Source organism: Lynx canadensis, chromosome B2, assembly GCF_007474595.2.
Source record: "Lynx canadensis isolate LIC74 chromosome B2, mLynCan4.pri.v2, whole genome shotgun sequence".
Classification (NCBI taxonomy): Eukaryota; Metazoa; Chordata; class Mammalia; order Carnivora; family Felidae; genus Lynx; species Lynx canadensis.
The window spans coordinates 3008288-3025024 of record NC_044307.1 but is presented as its reverse complement, the minus strand read 5'-3'; positions in this window follow the sequence as shown (position 1 = coordinate 3025024).

Below are 16737 nucleotides of genomic sequence, written 5' to 3'. Positions count from 1 at the left end.
TTCTTCTCCCTCCTTTCTATCTTACTACATCAGAACTCATACTGGGGAGAAACCATATGAATTCAGTAAATGCAAGAACACTTGTGGTCACAGTTCACATCTTACTCAATAAGGGTAGGAGAACTCTTTCAACCAAAACGCATGGCTTATTCAGCACATAATATATCATGCTGGAGAAAAACCAAACAGATGAAATTAATATGGGAAGGCCTTCACTTGCTCCGCACACCTTGTCAAACATCAACCACTGATGCCGGAAAAGGCTGTACAAATGTTGTGAACAGGAGGAGACCTTTAAGCTGTAGGGGCCAGCAGCAGGCCGCCGCGAGATGGGCCACTTTGGCAGGAAGAACGTTTTGAGTTAAAAAGCAATCAAAACCCAGCAGATTCAGGAAAAGCTATTTACCTTCCCCAACAACAGCCTAAGAATAATTTAGATAGAGGTCCTTCTCCGGGAAGAGAGCTGTCGCCATGGGTAAGTACACTGTGATATAAACTAGGTATGGTGGGACAGGGAGGAACCTAGCAAGACCTATTTGACAAGCGTCCTCTCTGTGTCCCATTCGTTTACCAGCAAATGTTTGTTCACCAAACATGTACTCTTTTTCATTATTCCTGAGAATTGCATTCCTGCCCTTTGAGTCCCAGACCTCTACTCCTTTCTCCTTAGTTGAGAATGACATGTGTCCCTCATTTTGCGTGGCTGTCTTTGGAATGTCATGTCTGTGTGGATTCCCTGTACGTACACTATTAAATTTGATTTTCTCCTGTCACATGTGTCTCATGTCAATTTGATTCCTAGTTCAGCTAGAAGGACCTTGAAGGGGACAGGAGATTCTTGCTCCCCAGCAAAGTGTAACTCATCTCCCACTAGGACTTGACACATACAGGTTCAAAACATTTATCTCATCAGTGTGGGAAATCTTTTGGTCTCGTGTCATCTATTAGCATCAAGGAATAAATAAATACTAGTGAGAAGCCCTGTCAGTCTGCCAAATATGGAAGGGTCTTCACTCAGAGTTTATGTCTTTCACAGCAACAGAGAAAAATCTCAGAAGCAGTTCTGTTCTTACACAGCATCAAAACTCTGTAACACACAACACATACTTCTGGTTTCCAATCCAACATGTAAAGAACTTGGAAGTTATCATTCCCATCCTCCCAACAAGTAAAGCTACAGAAACTGAAAATTAGCAACTCTTCTTCGATTCATCAGAGAATTGCAATCACGGGGCAAATACCACCCTGAAAACTGGAGAGACAGATAGGCAGACACGGAGCATCATAACTTACCAAGAGCAGAAACTGAGGCTGGAGCCAGTGACTGATGGGATTAAGTACAGGCTGATTGACTAATTCCTGAAGACTGAGCATGGTCTAACTTGAGAATTAAAAAACCGGGGGGTCCAACCTTTGTGGAGCCCTGCATTATGCATTATTATAAAGGTTATCTCCAGGAGCCCTTCTCACTGTGAAGATCTGAGAAAAATCCTTTCCCCGTTGGAAGCTGTGATTTTGAAATATAGCCAGAGCTATTCCGTTCTCCTTAACAAATGCCCTCAAAGAAAACCGTTTTACTGGAGTCTGGCTACATGGGGGAAGGGAAGTTCCCAATCCTAGCCCCCTCTTGCCTTCCTGTCTCTCTTAAAAGGGAGGAGGAGTACTGAGAAGTACTTGTGACAGTCCCAGCCCAGGTCACAAGCACACTAAAAGACTGATGCCTAACCATAGATTAGAGAACACTTCCCCACCCACCCTGACATCTTACCACATGTCAGTGTGGTTCCTGTATGATAACGGGGGATTACACATGAAAAAGCTGTAATGTTACTAGGTGAACAGGGGAGACTCCGGGCCCTGAGACCTCAACCCAGCCTGCCCCAAAGCCATCACCGAATGCTCTTGGTCTTGTCATGAGAAAGGGCAGACAACGCAGTGGATGAGCAACGCAAGAGGGCGTTTATTCTAATGAAGGTACACTCTCAAGTTGTGAGAGTGGGTGAGCTCCAGGGAGAGTGAGCTGTGCCCTTGGGGTTTAGGTTTCTGTCTTTTTTTTTTTTTTTTTTCAACGTTTATTTATTTTTGGGACAGAGAGAGACAGAGCATGAACGGGGGAGGGGCAGAGAGAGAGGGAGACACAGAATCGGAAACAGGCTCCAGGCTCCGAGCCATCAGCCCAGAGCCCGACGTGGGGCTCGAACTCACAGACCGCGAGATCGTGACCTGGCTGAAGTCGGACGCTTAACCGACTGCGCCACCCAGGCGCCCCTAGGTTTCTGTCTTTTATTGACAGTTGTGCATGGTGGTGGTGGAGCGGTGGATTTCTTGGAAGCAAGGTTTTGTGTCTTTTCTGTTTTTGGTCAAGGCTTTCTTGTCATGGCATCTGCCATCTTGGGCCCATCTGGTGTGATGGGGCTTCTCATGAATGCTGCCCGGACAGACCTCTGACCCTCCCCACAGCTGGGCATGGCTTCCTCTTTGCTGGCCTCCAGACATCCTGTCAGAGCCTAACTAACTGCCTGCTTTCATAATAAGACTCAGGCTATATTTAAGAAACAGTCTCTAGGGAAACCCAAGGACAACAGAGGAGACAAAAACAAGGACAGAGAGGAAATTAGCCTCTGACACCTATGGCTGAAGAAAATATTAAACACCGTCGAACTCCTAGCCACACAAACATAAAATCCCACACACTAAAGGCCTGTTTACTTCAGTTCCTTTTACCCAATATATTGTATCTGGATTTCAGTAGAAAATTACAAGGTATACCACAAAGCACAAGATGAGGCCTAAAGAGACTAAGCAAGTGTTGATGAGAAGCAGATTCCAATATGGCAAAGATTTTGGGATTATCAGATCAGGAATTTAAAATATGATGAATATGTTAAGAGATTTAAAAGGGACAACATAAAGGGCACCTGGGTGGCTCAGTCAGTTAAGCATTCGACTCTTGATTTTGGTTCAGGTCATGTCTCACAGTTCATGAGTTCTAGCCTCGCATCGGTCTCCACAGTGACGCTGTGAGGCCTGCTTGGGATTCTGTCTCTCTCTCTGCCCCTCCCCTGCTCGCTTGCTCTCTCTCTCTCAAGATAAATATTTAAAAATTAAAAAAAATAATAAAAGGAACAGCATAAAAGAACAAATGGATAATGTAAGCAAAAACTCTAAGAATGAATCAAAAGGAAATGCTAGAATTCAAAAGCACTGTAAAGAAATGAAGAGTAGTTTTGATAGGCCCATCAGTAGACTGGACACAGCCAAGCAAAGAATCATCGAGCTTGAATATATGTTAGTAGAAATAACTATTTCCCAGACTGAAGAGCAAAGAGGAAAAAAGAATACAAAGAGCAGAACAGAATATTCGAGAACTGTCAGGCAGTTACCAAAAAAAGTGTATCATACTTAATGGGAATACCAGGAGGAGAAAGAGACAAAGGACCAGAAGAAATGTTTGGAGTAATGATGGCTGAGAAGTTTGCAGAATAAGTGACAGACAGAACATAACTGTGGGGAACAAACTGATATGAGAACAAAACAAGGTCAGTCATATTTATCATCTTGTGAAACTTAATTAAAATGTATCTGGGACTTTTCCATTGTTCAGATAAAAGAGTGTTAGCTATTCAAAGACCAATCTGCGTGCATTTAACTTTCCTAGTCCACAGTCTTATGCACCAAGACCTCAGAAGTATTATAATCACCACCCCACGCATTTATTCCTCGTAGTGAGCTCTTTGTGAGGAACTGAGGGCAACTTTTGCACAAATTATTTGATATACAGTAAAACCTTGGATTGCGAGTAACTTGTTCTGTGAATGTTCTGCAAGATGAGCAAACATTTCTAATAAATTTAAACAAGTGATGTCTTGGAATACCAGTCGTATGGAACACCAGATGTCACATGATCACAGCTGAGCCAATAGTGTTCACTCTCTCTCTCTCTCCCTCCCTCCCTCCCTCCCCTTCTCCCTCCTTCCCCGGGGTTGTGGGTGATCATCTCCCATGCTCAGATGCACAGTCTGAGGCCGAGGTGTTTGGCACAAATCAGTGACTTTTCAGCACGTTGGAAGGTGCCCGTAACTGGCACTAGTGTATTTTTTGTTACTTCCAAGCACCTGTGGACAGTCCTTTGCTTTTCCAGAAAAGTGAGCTTAGGAATGCTTTGCTTCATTCTAGGTCAGGCTGCCTGCAGATATAGACCCTTTCCTCTGCTGCCTCGTCGCCAGTTACATTAAATACAGTATATGACAAGAGTTTATCGACACTGCACTGTAGTCAACATCCGTGCGAGCGTATACAAGGGCCCCCATGCAGAGAAAGGTTCCGTTGAGCCAACAGGTGGCAGTGATTCTGTCAGTGATAGTGAAAGTCTTTCTACACAAAAACCCTCCTCTCTCTTGCCTCCCTCACACCAGCCGTGAAAGTTTTCAAAGGGAAGTGCAGGTTAATTTGTTTATTTTTCTTTATATTTTCTTGATTTTTTTGTATTATATTACAATATTGTAGTCATTTTTATATGAATATTTCTGGGTTGTGGAATGAGTCATCTGAGTTTCCATTATTTCTTTTGGGGAAATTCACTTGGATACACAAGTGCTTTGGATTACAAGCATGTTTCTGGAAGGAATTATGGTTGCAAACCCTGGTATTATTGTATTGTTAATCCCAGGAGTACTGATTTAGCAAAGCAATGACAAGGAAAGAGGTTTGGAAGACTTCGAAGTAAATAACACCACGCTGCTGTGTAAGTACTGATCAAAGGTCACAAGTCAGGAGTGGCTGGATGGAGATGTGTAGGGCGAGGTATGTGGGAAGGGGCACAGAGCTTCCATGCCCTCTCCTGGTACTTTGATGTACGCACCAACCTGGAAGTTCCCGGAACCCCTTAGGTTGGGGTTTTAATGGAGTCATTACCTTGGCACCATTGGTTAAGTCCCTGGCCATTAGTGATTAACTCAACCTCTAGCCCCCCTCCCCCTACTTGGAAGATGGGAGTGGGACTGAAAGTTCCAACTCTCTGGCCACCTGGTTGGTTCCCCTGACAACCAGCACGCCCATCCTTAGGGGCTTCCGGCCCCTAAAGATCTTCACCTCATTAACATTAACTCAAGGTGGTTGAATGGGGCTTTTGTGAATAACAAAAGATGCTCCTTCATCTTTTTCATTCTGGAGCTTGTTTCTGGAGCTGGGGACAAAAATGAAATATAAAAGTAGTTGCTTCTGTTGTTTTTATTACTGAGCAAATTACAAGGGTTTTTAGGAGCTCTGGAACTGAGGCAAAGACCCAAGTACAAATTTCTTTTTATATCACAATCAGAAATACAAAAGTTTGGAAAAGAACAGAACTCAAGAAAGAATTGAAAAAAATAATAATTTCAGAAATGAAGACTAGACTACAAGGAACAGAAGAACAAATAAATACAACAAATAATACATCAAGAGAAATAAGGTAGACAAATATTTAAAATCCGAACTAAATCAAGAGATAAGGAATTGATGGAGGCAATGATCATCAGTGGCTGACAGCATTGCCATTCCGTGCCTCTGATAGAGGTATGCAACACCACCTATGAAGTATCCTTGCCCCTTAAAATCGATATAGATGTATTTATTATTTTTCAATGTTTTTGTTTTATTTTTGAAAGAGACAGAGTGCGAGCAGGGGAGGGGCAGAGAGAGAGGGAAACAGAATCTGAAACAGGCTCCAGGCTCTGAGCTGTCAGCACAGAGCCTGAGGCAGGGCTCGAACTCTCAAACTATGAGATCATAACCTGAGCCAAAGTGGGATAGTTAACCAACTCTTGACTTTGGCTCAAGTCATGATCTCACGGTTTGTGAGTTTGAGCCCCGCGTCAGGCTCTGTGCTGACAGCGAGGAGCCTGTTTGGGACTCTCTCTCTCCCTGGTTCTCTGCCCCTTCCCCACTCATGCTTTTTGTCTTTCTCAAAACAAGTAAACATTTAAATATTAAATGTATTTATAAATTATATATAAATATAAAAAGCATAAAGATAAAGATATAAATAGTATAGAAACCTCTTGGACCTATTGATTTATAGGAAACGCAGGGACAAAAGAAATCTATTAAATGACATTGTGGAAATACAACCAGCAAAATCTAGTACAACGATAGGAAACACTGACAAACAACATAGCTAATTCAATAAAAAATTGCAAGAAAAAAATACATGGAAGAAGACTTCATGGATTAAAAAGTCGCAAGAGACAAATAAACTAAATCATAATATATGGGTATTATTTGGATGCCAATTCAGCTTGTTAAAGTGAGTTAGTTAGGTCCCAACAAGGTGCGTGGAGGTCGGCCAAGAGGAAGTCATGGTCACCTTTGGGAAACTCAGAGGCCTGTCTACACAGCATTCCAGAACAAGCCACAGGCCCATGATAACTAACAAAGTAGGCTGGAAACCCCCAATCAAATAATAGGTAAGGTACAAAACCCTTCCAAGAAATCCTCACCTCAAATAATGGATATCACACACCCCCTTGTTAACAACTGTCAATAAAAAATGAAACCCAAACCCCAGGGCACCAGCTTGCTCTCTCTTGAGTCCATCTGCTCTCACATGTAAAGAGTGTCCTTTCACTTTAATAAGTTTTGCTGCTTGTATCACTGCACATCACGTCGTGTGTCCTTGAATTCTTTCTCATGAGGAGACCAAGAACCTTCAGCGACATCTTTGGGATGGACTCAGGGCCTGGGGTCTCCCCAGTTCACCAAGCAACAAAACAAATACTTGTAAAATTTAAAAAATATATAAACAAGAAAATGTGAACCGGGATATTATGTAGCTCCAATGAGAGAACATATATAGAAATAAGATAAATACTGTAAACAGCAAACAAATAAGGTACTAAGACCATTTTAGATTGAAAGCAGAAAGTACCTTAGGTGAAGAAATTTGAGTTATGTGAGAGGCTATTATTTCCTAGTGCTACCAGATTTATTAATTTTCTTATTTTATTTATTTTTTAATTTACACCCAAGTTAGTTAGCATATAGTGCAACAATGATTTCAGGGGTAGATTCCTTAATGCCCCTTACCCATTTAGCCCATCCCCCCTCCACAACCCCTCCAGTAACCCTCTGTTTGTTCTCCATATTTAGGAGTCTCTTACGTTTTGTCCCCCTCCCTGTTTTTATATTATTTTTGCTTCCCTTCCTTTGTGTTCATCTGTGTCTTAAAGCCCTCATATGAGTGAAGTCATATATTTGTCTTTCTCTGACTAGTTTTGCTTAGCATAATACCCTCTAGTTCCATCCACATAGTTGCAAATGGCAAGATTTCATTCTTTTTGATTGCCGAGTAATACTCCATTGTATGTATGTATGTGTGTGTATTTTATACACACGTACGTACATAAAATGGGTATATACATATATATGTACACACACATATACACAATACATCTTCTTTATCCATTCATCTGTCAGTGGACATTTGGGCTCTTTCCCTACTTTGGCTATTGTTAATAGTGCTACTATAAACATTGGGGTGCCTGTGTCCCTTCGAAACAGCACACTTGTATCTCTTGGATAAATACCTAGTAGTGCGATTGCTGGGTCGTAGGGTAGTTCTATTTTTAATTTTTAGAGGAACCTCCATACTGTTTTCCAGAGTGGCTGCACCAGTTTGCATTCCCACCAGCAGTGCAAAAGGATTCCTCTTTCTCTGCATCCTTGCCAACATCTGTTGTTGCCTGAGTTGTTAATGTGAGCCATTCTGACAGGTGTGAGGTGCTATGTCATTGTGGTTTTGATTTGTATTTCCCTGATGATGAGTGATGTGGAGCATTTTTTCATGTGTCAGTTGGCCATCTGGATGTCTTCTTTGGAGAAGTGTCTATCCATGTCTTTTGCCCATTTCTTCACTGGGTTATTTTTGGGGTGTTGAGTTTGATAGATTTTGTATACTAACCCTTTCTTTATCTGATAGGTCATTTGCATATATCTTCTCCTATTCCATCGATTGCCTTTTAGTTTTGCTGATTGTTTCCTTTGCTGTTCAGAAGCTTTTAACTTTGATGAAGTCCCAATAGTTCATTTTTGCTTTTGTTTCCCTTGCCTCTGGAGACGTGTTGAGTAACAAGTCGCTACAGCCAAGATCAAAGAGGTTTTGCCTGCTTTCTCCTGGAGGATTTTGATGGCTTCCTGTCTTACATTTAGGTCTTTCATCCATTTTGAGTTTATTTTTGTGTCTGGTGTAAGAAAGTGGTCCAGGTTCATTTTTTCTGCATGTCGCTGTCTAGTTTTCCCAGCACCACTTGCTGAAGAGACTGTCTTTTTCCATTGGATATTCTTTCCTGCTTTGTCAAAGATTAGTTGGCCATACATTTGTGGGTCCATTTCTGGATTCTCTATTCTGTTCCATTGAACTGAGTGTCTGTTTTTGTGCCAGTGTCATACTGTCTTGATGATTACAGCTTTGTAATACAGCTTGAAGTCCGGGATTGTGATGCCTCCGGCTTTGGTTTTCTTTTTCAAGATTGCTTTGGCTATTTGGGGTCTTTCCTGGATCCATACAAATTTTAGGATTGTTTGTTTTAGCTCTGTGAAGAATGCTGGTGTTATTTTGATAGGGATTGCATTGAATATGTAGATTGCTTTGGGTAGTATTGACATTTTAACGATATGTGTTCTTCCTATCCAGGAACAGGGAATATTTCTCCATTTTTTTGTGTCTTCTTCAGTTTCTTTCATAAGCTTTGTATAGTTTTCAGTATATAGATTTTTTTATCTCTTTGGTGAGATTTAACTCCTAGGTATTTTATGGGTTTTGGTGCAATTGTAAATGGGATTGATTCCTTGATTTCTTTCTTGTTGGTGTATAGGAATGCAAAAGATCTCTGTGCGTTGATTTTATACCCTGCAGCTTTGCTGAATTCATGGATCAGTTCTAGCAGTTTTTTGGTGGAATCTTTTTGGTTTTCCATATAGAGTATCACGTCATCTGCGAAGAGTGAAAGTTTGACCTCCCCCTGGCCGATTTGGATGGTTTTTATTTCTTTGTGCTGTCTGATTGCTGAGGCTAAGACTTCCAATACTATATTCTACAGTGGTGGTGAGAGTGGACATCCCTGTCTTGTTCCTGACCTTAGGGGGAAAGCTCTCAGTTTTTCCCCATTGAGGATGGTATTAGTGCTGGCTCTTTCCTATATGGCTTTTATCATCTTGAGGTATGATCCTTCTATTCCTACTTTCTTGAGGGTTTTTATCAAGAGAGGATGCTGTATTTTGTCAAATGCTTTCTCTGCCTCTGTTGAGAGGCGCATATGGTTCTTGTCCTTTCTCTTATTGATGTGATAAATTACATTTATTGTTTTGCAGATATTGAACCAGCCCTGCATCCCGGGTATAAATCCCACTTGGTTGTGGCGAATACTTTTTTGTTGTATTCTTGGATCCTGTTGACTAATATCTTGTTGAGGATTTTTGCATTCACATTCATCAGGGAAATTGGTCTATAGTTCTCCTTTTTAGTGTGGTCTCTTGTCTGGTTTTGGAATCAAGGTAATGCTGGCTTCATAGAAAGAGTTTGGAAGTTTTCCTTCCATTTCTATTTTTTGGAAAGTTTCAAGAGAATGGGTGTTAACTTTTCCTTAAATGTTTGGTAGAATTCCTCTGGAAAGCCATCTGGCCCTGGACTCTTGTTTTTTGGGAGATTTTTGATGACTAATTCGATTCCTTTACTGGTTATGGGTCTGTTCAAATTTTCTATTTCTTACTGTTTCAGTTTTGGTAGTGTATATGTTTCTAGGAATTTGTCCATTTCTTCCAGATTGCCCATTTTATTGGCGTATAATTGGTCATAATATTCTCTTATTATTGTTTGTATTTCTGCTGTGTTGGTTGTGATCTCTCCTCTTTCATTCTTGGTTTTATTTATTTGGGTTCCTTTATTCTTTTTGACCAAACTGGCTAGTGGTTTATCAATTTTGTTAATGCTTTCAAAGAGCCAGCTTCTGGTTTCATTGATCTGTTCTACTGTTTTTTTTGTTTTGTTTTGTTTTTTGTTTTGATAGCATTAATTTCTGCTCTAATCTTGATTATTTCCTGTCTTCTGCTCTTTTTGGGTTTTATTTGCTGTTCTTTTTCCATCTCTTTAGGGTATAAGGTTAGGTTGTGTATCTGAGACCTTTCTTCCTTCTTTAGGAAGGCTTGCATTGCTATATAGTTCCCTTTTATGACTGCCTTTGCTGCATCCCAGAGGTCCTAGGCTGGGGTGTTATTTTCATTGGCTTCCTTTTACTTTTTAATTTCCTCTTTAACTTCTTGGTTAGCCCATTCATTCTTTGGTAGAATGTTCTTTAGTCTCACAAGTATTTGTTACCTTTCCAAATTTTTTCTTGTGGTTGATTTTCGAGTTTCATTGTGTTGTGGTCTGAAAACATGCATGGTATGATCTCGATCTTTTTGTACTTTTTGAGGGCTGATTTGTTTGTGGTCTATTCTGGAGAACATTCCATGTGCACTGGAGAAGAATGTATATTCTGCAGCTTTAGGATGAAATGTTCTGAATATATCTGTTAAGTCCATCTGGTACAGTGTGTCATTCAAAGTCATTGTTTCCTTACTGATTTTCTGCTTAGGTGATCTGTCCAATTGTTGTAAGTGGGATGTTGAAGTCCCCTACTATTATGGTATTATTATCAATGAGTTTCTTTATGTTTGTGATTAATTGATTTATATATTTGGGTGTCACATTTGGAGCATAAATGTTTACAATTATTAGGTCTTCTTTGTGGATAGGTCCTTTAATTATGATATAATACCCTTTGCATTTCTTGTTACAGTCTTTAAAGTCTAGATTGTCTGATATAAGTATGGCTACTCTGGCTTTCTTCCGTCAACAATTAGCATGATAGATGGTTCTCATTCCCTTACTTTCAATCTGAAGGTGTCTTTAGGTCTAAAGTGGGTTTCTTGTAACAGCATATGGATAGATCTTAGTGTCTTATCCATTCTGTTACTTTATGTCTTTTGATCGGAGCATTTAGTCTATTGACGTTTAGAGTGAGTACTGAAAGTTATGAATGTATTGCCATTGTGTTGCTTGTAGAATTGGAGTTTCTGCTGGTGTTCTCTGGTCCTTATTAGTCTTTGTTGGTTTTGGTATTTATTTATTTATTTATTTAGTCAGTCTTTTCTCCCCTCAGAGAGCCCCCTTAAAATTTCTTGCTGGGCTGGTTTAGTGGTTACAAACTCCTTTAATTTTTGCTTTGGAAACTTTTAATCTCTCCTTCTATTTTGAATGACAGCCTTGCTGGATAATGAATTCTTGGCTGCATATTTTTCTGATTCAGCACATTGAATGTATCCTGCCTCTCTTTTCTGGTGGGCCACGTTTCTGTGAATAGGTCTGCTGCACACCTGATCTGTCTTCCCTAGTAGATTAAGGACTTTTTTCCCCTTGCTGCTTTCATGATTCTTTCCTTGCCTGAGTATTTTGTTGATTTGACTATGATATGCCTTGTTGATGGTCGGTTTTTGTTGAATCTAATGGGAGCCCTCTGTGCCTTCTGGATTTTGATGTCTGTGTCTTTCCCCAGGTAAGGAAAGTTTTCTGCTATGGTTTGCTCACATAACCCTTCTACCCCTTTTTCTCTCCCTCTTCTGGGACCATGATTCTGATGTTGTTCCTTTTTAATGAGTCACTGATTCTTAAATCACGCTCTTTTGCCTTAGTATCCATCTTTTTTTGTGCTTCATTAGTCTCTATAAATTTGTCCTCCATATCGCTGATTCTATGCCCTGCCTCATCCATTCTTGCCTCTGTGATTGCAGCTCAGTTATAGCATTTTTTTATTTTATCCTGACTAGCTTTTACTTCTTTTATCTTCACAGAAAGGGATTCTAATCTATTTTCGACTCTAGCTAGTATTCTTATTGTGATTCTAAATTCTGGTTCATGTATCTTGCTTGTATCTGTGTTGCTGTCATTTCTTCCTGCTCTTCCTTTTGGGGTGAATTCCTTTGTTTCATCATTTTGGAGGGAGAAAAGGAATTAACGAGGTAAAAAACATTAAAGTTAAAAAATTAAAATTAAAAAATTAAAAACACCCCCCCCCACCCCCGACACACACAAATCAAATAAATAGTGCTAGATCCTAGGTGTGTTTTGGTCTGGGTGTTGAAAGGGGCTTGATAGATTAGAGAAAACAGGAGAAAGGAAAAAAAAAAAGAAATCGCTTGAAAATTTGAAAAAATGAGTACACTGAAATAGAATAAAATGAAATGATGGAAGTAAAATAGACTTTGAAAAAAATTTACACAAGTAAAAAATATAGTAGGAAAAAATAAAAATATTTTTAATAAAAATTGAAAGTAAAAATAAATGTTTTCTTTATGAATTCAAGAAAAAAGAATGAAAAAGACAAAGAAAAAATTGAATAGATGGACCAGCGAACAGACTGAAATACGACTGACATTACTTTGTTTTCCCCTAGAAGTCAAACTATGAAGTGCTTTATAGTCCCTAAACTAAGCGGGCAGAGAGATCTGTGTTCCTGAAGAGCAAGGTTGGCCCAGCTGGGCGGGGCTTAGTGTACCAGCTCTGTTCTCCACTAGATGGCGCCTCTAGCCTACTGGGGTGGATTGTTGTGGTGCTTGTAGGTGTGTATGCTCATGCACAATTGGGGCAAAAATGGCGTCACCTAGCTACCCGGTCTCTAGTATCAGAACTCTGTTCTTGCTGATCAGCAGTCACGCACCCATCCTTTCTCTCTGGCTTCCATCCACTCCCTGCTTTTACACTGTCCTGACCGAGTCCCAGGCAGCACCTCCCTCCTGAGTTTTATCTCTGATGTGGCTGTTTCCCGACCTCTTATTTCTGAGGGACTGCGGCTTGTACCTGCTCAGATCCTCTGTAGGAGGGTCTCACCGAGCAGTGGCCGGGTGCCAGCTGCACCCAGGAACGTTCGCCGGACCGTGCTGTTGCCGATGCCCAGAGATTGCCGCTGGGTGCCAGCCTGCCCCAGCAAAAGCACACACGACTGTGTAGCAGCAGCGTTTCAGCCTTTCAGGGATTATGGAAAATCACAGCACACATCTGGCGCCAGGCTTCACCCCCAAGGACCTTGTTCCAGCACCAGCGAATGTAGTTGTTCTCCCAGGTCCACTGGGGCCTTGCCTGTGGGGAGGCCACACAGCCTCTACCAGATGTCCTCCCAGCAGGGACACCACCTCTCCCTGTGTGGCCCAAAGACCCCCGGACTTCACTCTGCTCCTGGGATTCGCCCTTCCCGCCAGAGCACCTCCACGTATCAAACTGCAGAGTTTCAGACTCTGCGCTCCCCCTTTATAGAGTCTCCATGGAATTTAAGCCCTCTCCTTTCTCATTTCTCCCTTTTTGTTCCGTCTGTGGGGCTGTTTCCACTCTTCCACTTTCTCTCCAGCTGCTTTCATTGGGAGGTGCTTTTCCTGCCCCCTGTCTCTGTCCTTTCTCCACAAGCAAAAACAGCTCCCTGCCCTCTGTGGCCTCTCTCTCCCCTAGTTAAACACTGCACGGCATACCTGCTGAGTTCTGTGGTTCCGGTTGTGCAGGTTGTTGTGTTAATCCTCAAGTCAGTTTTCTAGGTGTGCAGGATGGTTTAATGTTGATCTGGCTGTATTTCGTGGATGCGAGACACACAAAAAAACTTCCATGCTTCACAAAACTTCACAAAACTTCACAGTTTTGTGTTGTTTTTTTTTTTCAAATTTTTATTTAAATTCTAGTTCATTAACATACAGTGTAGCATTGGTTTCAGGAGTAGAATTCAGTGATGTCATCACTTACATACAATACCCTGTGCTCATCACAAGAGGTGCCCTCCTGATACCCATCTAGCCCATTCCCCACCCACCTCCCTCCATCAACCCTCAGTTGGTTCTCTATTGTTAAGAGTCGCTTGGGGCGCCTGGGTGGCGCAGTCGGTTAAGCGTCCAACTTCAGCCAGGTCACGATCTCGCGGTCCATGAGTTCGAGCCCCGCGTCGGGCTCTGGGCTGATGGCTCGGAGCCTGGAGCCTGTTTCCGATTCTGTGTCTCCCTCTCTCTCTGCCCCTCCCCCGTTCATGCTCTGTCTCTCTCTGTCCCAAAAATAAAAATAAAAAAATAAATAAAAAAAAAAAGAGTCGCTTATGGTTTGTTTCCCTCTCTCTTTCCCTCATTTCCCATATGTTCATTGGTTTTTGTTCCCTAAATTCCACATATGAGTGAAGTCATATGGTATGTGCCTTTCCTTGACTGGCTTATTTCTCTTAGCGTAATTCTAGCTGAATCCACATGATTGCAAAGATTTCATTCTTTTTGATGGCTGAGTAATATGCCACATCTTTATCCATTCATCAGTCGATGGACATTTGGGCTCTTTCCATACTTTGTTGTCGGTAATGTTGCTATAAACATTGGGATGCATGTGCCCCTTCGAATCTTTATTTTTGTATTCTTTGGATAAATACCTAGTTGTGCAATCGCTGGATCGTTGGGTAGTTTATTTGTAACTTTTTGAGGAACCTCCATACTCCATAGAGTGGCTGCACCAGTTTGCTTTTCCACCAACAGAAATCCGTTTTCAATCTGAATAAAGATAGCATTCTTGAATTAAAAACATTTTTTTAATGTTTATTTTTGAGAGAGAGACAGGTGTAAGCAGGGGAGGGGGAGAGAGAGGGGGAGGCACGGAATCTGAAGGAGGCTCCAGGCTCTGTGCTGTGATGCAGGGCTCGAACTCATGAACTGTGAGATCATGACCTGAGCTGAAGTCAGACGCTTAACCGACTGAGCTACCCAGGCGCCCCCAAAGATCAGCATTCTAAACATGGCCCCCACCGTCTGTAGAGACCCTTGTTAACCTCTCCAGCTTCTTCCTACCCTCTCAGGCCACTGTGCTCCTGAAGCTCTGGGCTTCTCCTGGGTTTTCAGAGGTGCTCACCTGTCTTAGCCCCTCTGCCTCAAAACCCTTCCTTGTTTTCTTTGCCTATTGTTTTAAAAGGTAGGTCTTGTTATTCAGGTACAGTGACACCAGGAGATCAGGTGATTGCCTTTGAAAAGAGTTTGTTATTCACAGATGCCTCCAGGAGCAGGCCCCAAGTGGCAGGCCTGGCCACAGGGGGGAGGCCCATGGTTGGTCTGGAGGCTGAAGAGGTGGGAGGAAAATGTGGGCACAGCTTTGTTCGTGTTTCCTGTGGAACAGAACAGGCAGAGAAGGGAAGGCAGGTTTAGAATTGGCTAATTTGAATTATTTCCAGTGGGGGAGCGGAGGGGCCGTCCTGAGTTGTCTCGTACCTGCGAGTGAGCAGGTACCTCGTACCTGAGAGTGAGCCACGGGGTAGGTGGGAGGCCACAGTGGGCTCTAGGTTGCTCGGTTTATGTAGGAAAGATAAGCTGTGTGGGGAGAGGTGTTTGCTGTCATTAGGAAGTGGCTAATCCTGGGAAGGGACAGTCCCTCTCCAGGCTCTGAGGTTCCAAATGCCACAGCATGGAGAAAACAGCGGGAGGGGGGAGAGTCCGGAAAATAAGAAAGTATGATTAATACAACCTTCTATGTGCTCCTTATCAGTGAGCTTTCAGCTCAGCTGTCCCCTCCTCTGGGAGCTTCCAGTGACTTCCCAGACTACGTCATTTTGCTCCTTCACAATTTCTAGCTTATGTGATTATTTGATGAAAGCCTGTCCTCCTGACCGAATCAGACATGAAGGCAGGTAATTTGTCTCTCCCGTTCACCTTTGTGCCCACAGCTACAAAACAGTGCGTGGCACACAGTAGTCCTTCCAGAAGTACCTGTCGAATAGATAAACGAGGGTCTCCCGGCCTCAGTCACTACCACACCAAAATGAATTTCCCTTTTATCCACAAATTAAATCCTAGAGGCCAGCAACTTAGAAACTATTTTTCCTAGGAAATCTTGGCAGTTAGGGTGCTAGGTCAAATCTTAAATGCCGGGCACCTGGGTGGCTCAGTTGGTTGAGTCCGACTTCGGCTCAGGTCATGATCTCACTGCTGGCGAGATTCTGTCTCTCTGTCTCTCTCTCTGCCCCTCATCCCCTCACGCTCTGTCTCTCTCAAAAAGTAAACATTAAAAAAATGTTTTTAATCTTAAAGCTTATGCAGTGAATAACATCCCTGATGTGTTTGACTCACAAACCATCATAACAATGTGGGAAAGGTGTTTTCTGAGTTGTGGACGTGAGAACCCAACACTTTCTTAGAGCAGTCAGCGTCTGTAGCTGCCATTCTCAGGTCAGCAAGGTTTTGGAATGAGGCTTCCTCCGGTGTGAAGGGAGATGATAACCAAGTAATTCAGTGTGCTACCAGTTTACTTTTCCATAGAGGTGTCTGTCAATAATCCCATAGTGTATATACCAAAAGAAATAATGAACTTAACATTCTCCTTAGATGTTTTGAAACAGGCAGAGATCATCTTAGGACTCAGAAATTTCTCTCTAGCCCTTGCAGGGGTCAGTTTCTTTTCATAAATTGAGGACTGCCTGAATGCCCAACCCCTTACTTGACTCTGAGGTGTGTCCAGAATCACTGTGGCTTCATAGATACAAGCTAGAAGGCCGTGAACAGGGACGGCATGTGGTGGTGGTCAAAAGAATTCTCCAGGAGATGAGGCTTCCAGCCCCAGCAATGCTACTTACTCCCTGAACAAAAGTCAGCTACTTAGCATGAGTCTGTTCTTCATTTCCACTTATCCCACCAGACTGCTCTGATAAGAAATTTAAAACGTGGAGG